Here is a 9146-nt window from a genome sequence, read left to right on the forward strand (position 1 = left end):
ATATATATATAAATGCTCAATCAATATTTATCCAGGAATATATTATTCCCTCTTCACCATTTGTTTAAATCACTGTTGAAAAGCCTTTGTATTCTATTTATTTTTTATTTTTTATTTTTGTTTATTTTATTTATTTTTGGGGGGGATACCAGGGATCGAACTTGGGTCCTTGTGCTTGAGAGGCAGGCGGTGCAACCACTGAGCTAAATCTCCAGCCCTGTATTCAGTTTAAAGCCAGGTAAATCACAAACTATTTCTTAGATTTTAGGTGATGAGTAGAGACCTGGAGAACAGCATTAATGCGGGTATAGTGAGAGGGTTCCTGAACCACAAAAGGAATATTAATCTTAGTGAAATCATATTAATAAAATGTCTCAATATAATTATAGAAATACGCATTAAAATGAAAGGCAATTAAAATACATGTTAATACTCTAACATAAAAATAAATCGAAGTAACTTTTAAATGCAGAATTTAAATAAGACTACATTTTGATTCCTGTCTTTTATCATAGCATTACTTAGATTAAAAGATGCAGCAGAAGGCAAGGAAATTGATTTGCTTTCATAATTCTGAATCATGAAGAACAAAGTCTATGTATTTTTAATGTTTATGATGAATGAGGATTAAATAAGAAGCAGTTAATAAATCAATGAAAAGGCTTCCTGTAGGTACTCACTAATTTGAAGCTAAAGACGTGAATTCTAAAAAATAAACATTGTAAAATGATTTTCTCAACATTGCACTTTGATGTAGAGTAGGATAAATAAGGGTGATAACACAACAATGAATACTCTCTGTGGGCACCCTGCATTTTGAGTGCTCGGTCACACTGGATATCCACATTCATGCTGCTGTCTCTTGATTATATAACATTTTTCTTTCCTTTTTTTTTTCTGAAGAAGTAGTCAGGTTGGGCAGGAATCACTTGGCAGATTTGTCAGGTATGATAGTATAATGGCAGAAAATATTTTAGCTTTAATAATCGGTTACAGGTGGAAGAAAATCATGCCAAGTCCAGTTCATTTGCAGTGACAATATATCATTGCACAGCTTTCATTTCCTCACAGTTTTTGTATTTTTTAAAAAAGAAAAAGAGACAGTCTATTGGAAGGCAAGGGATAAGGAAAATCGAATTTTTTATACTTTGAAGAGAAAGTTGAATCTATCTTTTTCTAATAACAGCAAACACTTCTGTTTGAGTAGTTTAACTGGAACTTGGGAATTAGAAGTGCTTAAAATTAAGGTCCTTAAATATTTTAAATATTTTGCAGGTCAATTTCTATACATTGTTACCTTCCCACAAATTATACATTAAAGGTGGGAAGGAGCCAAGAACTAGATAAAGGACCTAGGGTCATGCCTCTGTCACCCACTGAGACAAAGTTAGGCGTGTTCCCTAGGTAGCTTTTGACCCTATCAAGTTGAAAATTCCACTGAACTGTCACACACCACCCCTTTTTAACTTTACGGTTGAACATATCTCCTTAAAGTATACTTAAATTTCTATTACAGAAAGTACATCATAATCCTCCCTAACATAATGTACCTATTCTGAGTTTAACCCCAATGCATTAGTCTCTTTCTCACATTTCAGCAATTCTAACATTGTTTAAGATCTAAGTCAAAATCTCTTCTGAAACACAGGTTAAACTGTCAGCTGTGAAGCTCAGTAAAACTTTTTAAATGTTTAATAAAACCAATACACCATGGTGTAGGTTAAATATTCCCATTACAAAAGGAAGAAATATGGCTATAGAAAAGAATTGGATCAAGCAAGACCAAAACCCAGACGGGCAAACAATAAATACATATGGTAGCTTCATATCTGACATCTGGAAAATATGGTAGTAATATTTAAGTTCCACAGTTCTGGGGCATCTCTACCTCTATTGCCTTGCTGGGTGGCTTCTTTCATGGCCTGTGGTTTTCTTCAACCAATGTTCCATATTCTTGGCATTAATGAATTATTAGAGTATTCACTGTAATGTTGGATTTATTTCCCTAAATACATACACTCCCATCTAAAGAGTATACATTGCCTTTGAAATCTTGGTTAAAGCTCCCATGGCCTGACAACTCTTACCTTACATGTGTCTGGAAAACAGCCATTATGTGTAAAATGCCAAAGTCTGTTGCCAGCTCCATCAGTATCCAGGCCTCATTGAATCATGGCTTTATTAGCCTCTGAGCTCCTGTAAGGCTGAGTAAAATAAAATGAATTCTGAAGAACAATTCCCTAGATGGACCTTCTCTGGGGGGCCGTCATTTCTCTTCTCAAATGAAAGTTGTACTTTTGCACCCTTGAACCTGTGATGAATGGTGTCTTGCTGATTTCTGAGAAGCCATCAAGGCATCTTTTATCTTGTTTCAGCTGAAATTTTCTTCTTCAACTACTTAGTCTACTTCTCTCTATTAGTGTCCTGCAGCATCAGGACAAGGGAAAAACATAGAAAGAATTTTGCTAGTATGTAACATATATGACATCTAGTCCAACTTCAGAGTCCTTGTTTCCAAATGAAACTTTATGACTCTGGCTTTTACTTCCCTCCTTCTCTGCCATGAGACGCTTCCTTGGAGCCAGGCTATTAAACATGAAATATCTACTAAAAATTGGGAGCCAAAGTAAACCTCTCCTTAGACTTGTGGGTGCCAGTATTTTGTCTCAGCAACAAAGAAGTGGATTGTAAGTTTGAGACCTGCCCAGCAAATCAGCAATACCCTGTCTCAAAATAAAAATTTAAAATGACTGGAGATGTAGCTCAGCGTTCTCATGATTCAATAACAATTCAAAAAATGTAGAAGAGGAAGAAGAAGAAGGAGGAGGAAGAGGAGGAGAAGAAGAAGAATGGAGAAAAGCAAAGCAAAGAAAAGAAAGATATAAAAAAAAGGAAATAGTTTTGACTGATGAATGGGAATATATATCTCTAAAGATGTAACAAATATTCTATACTCTTCATAAACATATGGGAGAATTTTTCTGCATCTATAGTTTCTTCCACCAAGCCAAGAGTAAGGAAAACAAAGATAGGTAGGCAATATAATAGTCATGCTTGAATTCTGTTTTAAAAGTATGGAGGGCATCATGATATAATAGTAGGTTTCTGATCATGTCCTTGAACACTAGAATGTCCCCCAAATAATTAATCTCAATGTCCATAGTCAGTTTTCTCCCTTTATTTCTCTCTCTCTCTCTCTAGGCACATTCACATTCACATCACACACATAATTCATTGAAAATAAAGTTACGACAGTACAGTTATAACTTCAAAACAATGTAGCTAGCAACTTTTCTCTAAATTCAGTTCAATATATATATATATATGTGTGTGTGTGTATATATATATTTATATATATATATATGTATATACATATGTATGTATGTTTGATGAAATTGGCTGTGTGGATATCATCAGCCTCTGTTCTGTGTTAACTAACTTTAGTGACAAGTGGTTAAATATATACACTACTTTTTCTTTTAAAATGTTATTCTTATCTTTGTGGAATGACACCGGAATATGTGTAAATGTTACATAAATAGGTTTTATGTCATATTAGGAAATATTGCTCTGTTTGAAAATACTGTCTTGGTTTTATAAATAGTCACAAGATATATTAAATCATATTTTTGGTTTTTTATCCTCAATTTAGTTGTATTTTTAAGTTATGGACCTATAACACTTATCACATGATATGCATCAAAAAATTTTTCAAAAGCTACATCTGCTTACATAGTCATTTTACTACATTTTATCAAAGCAAATTAATTTGATAAGTTTTATTATATTAAGAATCTTCTAATTATTTTAATAAAATGACTTCTATTTTGCAGGAATGCTAAAATAAAAGGACAGAGCATAAGTAAGATTTACAAGGAGAAAAGCTGGGTAGTTATTAGTGTATAAAATTTATAAACAAATCCTTCATTTTGAGTTATATTTCTCTAAACATAAAACAAAATGTTGAACTGATAAGAGTAAGTAAAGATCAAGTGTCAGACTGTCAGACAAGAATTAATCACAATTAAGTTGTTTTATAATTATCAGTGCATACCTTGGCATTCAACTCCAGCTTTAGCATGTTGGGAAAAAAGTTCATATTCTGACCTGAAGGTCTGCCAGCATTAGACTTGGCTGACTGTCTAGCTTACATATTAATATAGAATGCGCCTTTGTTTGGCTCAAATCCACGTCCCTTTAAGAACAATGCCAGTTACCTTTCTTGCCAGTTTTTCAGTTGGCAGCTCTGCTTTTTCAGTTATCACTGAAGTGAATGAAACCTAATGAGGCAAAAGAACAGAAGGAATGTCTATTGAAACTGACTTTTTAGGGCTGTCCGGATATTGTTGAAAACATGGGATTTAAGTATCACATTTCAAAAGCTACCTGGAATGTATGTTGCATTTCCTTAATTTTAAGGATTATACAAAGAGTGATATACTGTATTTCTACTATGCTTTGTTCCTTTTTGCAATCTTCAGCTTCCATTACAGTTTTATACCATGACACGTGTTTGTGGTTTTAAAGTGTCTGCTTTTCTTTAGTTTGGCAAAAACAAACTCAATTTACTATAGAATATCCAGGTTCAGATTATTTGTTAGCAAATATTTGAAATATTTTATGCTATCTGGTCATAATCTGTACTTAGAAAATAAAAGTTTTTAAAATATTTATCCCAAATGCCCCAGTCAGTGCCCAAGTGCAGCTTTTTAGATGAGATGTCACATGAAGTAAAATTTAATTTTACTGATGATACATGGTCATAAATATGAAAATCATTGATGTAGTTACATAAATTGGATTAGAGATGTGATCAGGCTAAGAACTGCAAAGTCCACAGGTATATTAAGATAAACTTGGCTTTAGATTGATTAAAATATTTTCTATTATCCATAATTCATGCTCACCTTGCAAATCTAAAGAGCTATCTTCTAACCTACTGAGAAACACATAATTAGAAATTAGAATGTTACCTAATTCCTTATAGGAGTTAATGACAGAGTTTTCTCCTAGAGCTTGAATTTTAATTGGATAGCAAAAAATTACTGCTACAAAATTGATAAAAATGTCAGGTCACAACTTCTTAAGCATGATTTATTAGAATCAGAGAAAGTGTTTTGAAGGACACCGGAACAAAACATACAATATCCTTCCCTTAGCTACATGTTTTTCTGAATTTTCAGTGACCTACAACTCAAAATGAAATAACACATTTCAAATTATATCTTATTTTGAGTAATGGCATGAAACCCTACTGTCTCCTGTGTCTGTGGAGGCTGGGAAGCTTCTTTTGTCTGGAGTACCCAACATTGTATAAACGAATCACCTGTGAGTCACTTTGTACCTGTCCTGATTATAAGATCAACTGTTATGTTATCAGTGTTGGTGTCCCAATCACTGAACGATGCTACATTAAAACTTTCTCTTTTCTTAATTTATTGGTACATTTTAGGTATACAGTGCAGTTACATTCATCATTGGGATCTTGTACCTTCACATGACTTATCTTGGTTGTTATTTTTTCCCCATCACCCTGCCCTGCCTTCACCCCTCCACCCCTCCCTATTTAAAAGAATTCGTTTCCATTTTTTTCCCTTTTCATATTTTTTTTCTTTTCCCTTCTTATCTTTCCCCTACCTCTCCCACTTCCCCTATACCTTTTCTTCCTATTGCACAATATCAATTATACATTTTGATCCTTATTTACACTTTTATTTTTTCACACCAGAGAACCTATTTGGTATTTACACGTGTGTCCTATTTATTTCACTTAAGAGTGTGGCTTCAGTGTGCAGCCATTTTCCTATGAATGGCTCTAGTTTCCCCTTCTTCGTGGCAGAGTAGTACTCCATTTTATAGAAAAATTAGACCTTCTTTATCCAGTCTCTATCCAGTCTTTATCTAGTTGGGGTGAATTTTTAAATTAAAAGAACTCTGTGAATTAAACCGTTCTCATTATTCTCTTGTATACTTTCTTTCTGACAAACACACAAACTCATATTCCCTTTTCTGTTGCTTGACTGATTTTAAACTACCAAGGAAGTTTGTGAATTGTATAGTAACCAAAAGAGACTACTGTAAGTTTCTTGACATAATTAAAGCTTTTTTTGGGGGGTGGGTATGGGGAATTGAACTCGGGTCCTTGCCTTGCAAGGCAGGCCACCGACCGCTGAGCTAAATCCCTGGCCCATTAAAGCTTTTTATGATCCATGATGTGACTTATTTTCTTAATATTGACCCTTTTCCCTTATGATTAAAAATGATATTTTCTCATTAAAATGAGGCCAAGCAATGCAAAATTAATGTACTATCATATCAAAATAAGCTTTGGTAATATGAAGTAATTATCAATTTAAGGGAAGTCTGTAGACATATATGCAAATAGATAAAGAAATAGCTATAGTTCTTAGCTGTTTAATTAGAAAGACAAATGTGCTTGTTAAAATAAATCATAATATGTATGCTATATTTCATTAAAATAATTAAATATTATTTTGTTTTATTTATGTAAAGAGCAAACTAGAAGTGAAATAATCGATTTGTTACAGATAACATTTTTTCAGTTAAGATTAAAAGGAAAATTGAGAATATATTAGTAAATTAAAATCATTTTTAAAATTGTATTGATATATTTCAGCTTTATAGAAGCATCATTGACAAAAGCATTATGTGTTCAAGGGATATTTGATAATTTCACATATATAAACACTGTGAAATGTTTGCCACAGTCAACAACATTAGCACACCATTATCTTATGTAATTACCACTCTGTATGTACATTTGGTGAGAACATTCAAATCTATCCTCTTAGTAAATATCAATAAGAATGCAGTAGTAGTAAATGTAATTTCCATGATTTATACTAGATCATCAGAACTTATCAATATTATAACTCAAACTTTGAACCCATTTTCCAATATCTCTCTCCTCCTTACATACTAGATCCTCACAACTATAATTGTACTGTTTGCTTTTTGGTTTTTTAGAGCCCACAAATACCAACATATATAATATTGCGGAATAGGAAGAAAAAGTTCAAAGGTGAAGGGGATCTAGGGGGAGGGTGATGGAAAGGAAAGAAGTGAAAGGAAAAAATGAGAAAAGAAGGAAAAACGGAAACAAAAGCTTTTGTGAATAGGGAGAGGTGGAGGAGTGGTAGGAAGGGCAAGGGAATGGGAAAAGCAAGAACCAGTATGTATCGTGTACAGGTACAAATTTCTAATGATGAGTGAGACCACAATGTATGCCTAAAATGAACCAATGAAGTTAATGAATAAAAACAGAGTCGGTAAGTAAATAAGACTACAGTGTTTTTTGTTCTATTCTTGGTTTCATACAGAATAATATCCTCAGGGTTCATCAATATTGTTGCAAAAGACATTTTCCTCTTTCGTGGCTGAATAATAATATGTATATATAAAAATCTTTTCATCCATACATCCGTCAGTGGCTACTTATTTTTCTCTCCATGTTGCAGCAATTGTGAATAATACTATATTGATCAGGGGAATGGAGACATTTCTTTGGCATATCAATTTCATTCACTCTGGATATATACCTACAGCAGTAGTTATTGGACCATATGGCTGTTCTATTTTTAGTTTAATTTTTCAGGAAAATCTACATTGTTCTTCACAATTTCTGGACCGATTTCTATTTATGGTAACAACATGCAAGTGTTTCCTTTTCCACCTGCCTTTACCAATATTTGTCTTTTTGTCTGTAGCTATCCTAATGAATGTCTATAACTATCCTAATGAATGGATATGCATTATGGTTTTCACTTCAATTTCCTTCATGCTTAGTGATGGTAGGTGCCTATTTATGTATCTGTTGCAATTTTTATGTCTTCCTAGAAAGAAAAAAGTGGATGTTCTTACCATTTTTAGATAGGGCTATTATTTGTTTACTATCGACTCATGTATTTCAAATATATTTTGGATATTAACCTCCGTTAGATACTTGCTTTGCAAATATTTTCCCCCTTTTCACAGTTTCTTTTTCATTTGTTAGTTGTTTCTACAAATGCAAAGAAGGTTTTTAGTTTCATATACTGCTGTTTGCTTATTTTTCTTTTTGATACTGAGCTTTTAGTTTAATAATTGTCCAGCCTAGTGTCATGAAGATTTTTGCCTATATTTTTCTCCATTAAAATTTTAAGAACTTTATGCTTAGGACTGTTATAGTTGATTTTTAAATTCGTTTTGTTTTACTCTCTGTGTATGATATTAGTCAAACTACATTCTGTTTTATATGTATGTCTGGTTCTCCCAATAACATTTATTAGAGACTAGCCCTTCACCATTGTGTAGTTTCTGTGTTTTTGTCAAATATTAGTTTAAAATTACTCATGTGTTTATTGCTGGGCTCTCTGTTCTGATTTTTTAATCTTTGTTTTTGTTTTATGACAGTGGAAAATTATTTCAAACATTGAGCTTTGCAATACAGCTTTGAATCAAGAAGTGCGATGCAACCAGGTTGGTTCTTCATTGACAGGAATTCTTTGGCTTCTGGAAATATTTTATGCTTATATAAAAAACTTAGGATAGCTTTTTCTATTTCTATGAAACAGTCTCATTGGAGTTTTGATAGGAATTTCATGAATTTTTAGATCACTTTTGATAGTATGCACATTTTAATAATATTATTTTTTTCAATCTAAGCTCGCAGTGAATCTCTCTATGTATTTGTGTTTTCTTCAGTTTATTTCATTAAGATTTTATGATCTCAGTGTTTATATTTAAACTCCTTGGTAATACTTGTTTTTTATCTGTTGCTATTTTAAATGAGAGTCTTGATCTTTTTTTTTAGACTATATTATCACTGCAAAGACACATGACTGATTTAGTATGTTAATTATCCTAAAACTTCACTAAATTTGTTAACAAATTTTAAGAGCTTTTTTATAGTCTTTAGAGGTTTTTTTAAATATATAAGATCATGTCATTTATAAACAGGTATAATTAAATTCTTCTTTTGCAATGTGGATGTTTGTTACTTGCTCTTGCCTGTTTACTCTGGCTAGCACCTCAAGTACTATGTTCACCATCAGCGATAAAATTAGTGCTGTTTTTTTGTTTTTGATCTTGAAGTGCTTTCAATTTCTGTATTAAGTGTGATTTCAGCTGTGTTTTTGCCATGAATG

The 9146-nt window shown here is 32.5% G+C and overlaps 1 long non-coding RNA gene across 1 annotated transcript in view; it reads left to right on the top strand.

Moving 5' to 3' along the window:
* LOC109118281 overlaps window positions 1–8479 on the top strand; it is a 226495-nt gene extending 218016 nt beyond the window's left edge. Inside the window, exon 3 of the long non-coding RNA XR_002025599.1 lies at window positions 8413–8479. This is a non-coding gene — a long non-coding RNA (uncharacterized LOC109118281). The remainder of the gene's footprint in view (window positions 1–8412) is intronic.
* Window positions 8480–9146: the final 667 nt, after the last annotated feature.

Source organism: Fukomys damarensis, unplaced genomic scaffold (assembly GCF_012274545.1).
Source record: "Fukomys damarensis isolate Sample0158 unplaced genomic scaffold, DMR_v1.0_HiC HiC_scaffold_20, whole genome shotgun sequence".
Classification (NCBI taxonomy): domain Eukaryota; kingdom Metazoa; phylum Chordata; class Mammalia; order Rodentia; family Bathyergidae; genus Fukomys; species Fukomys damarensis.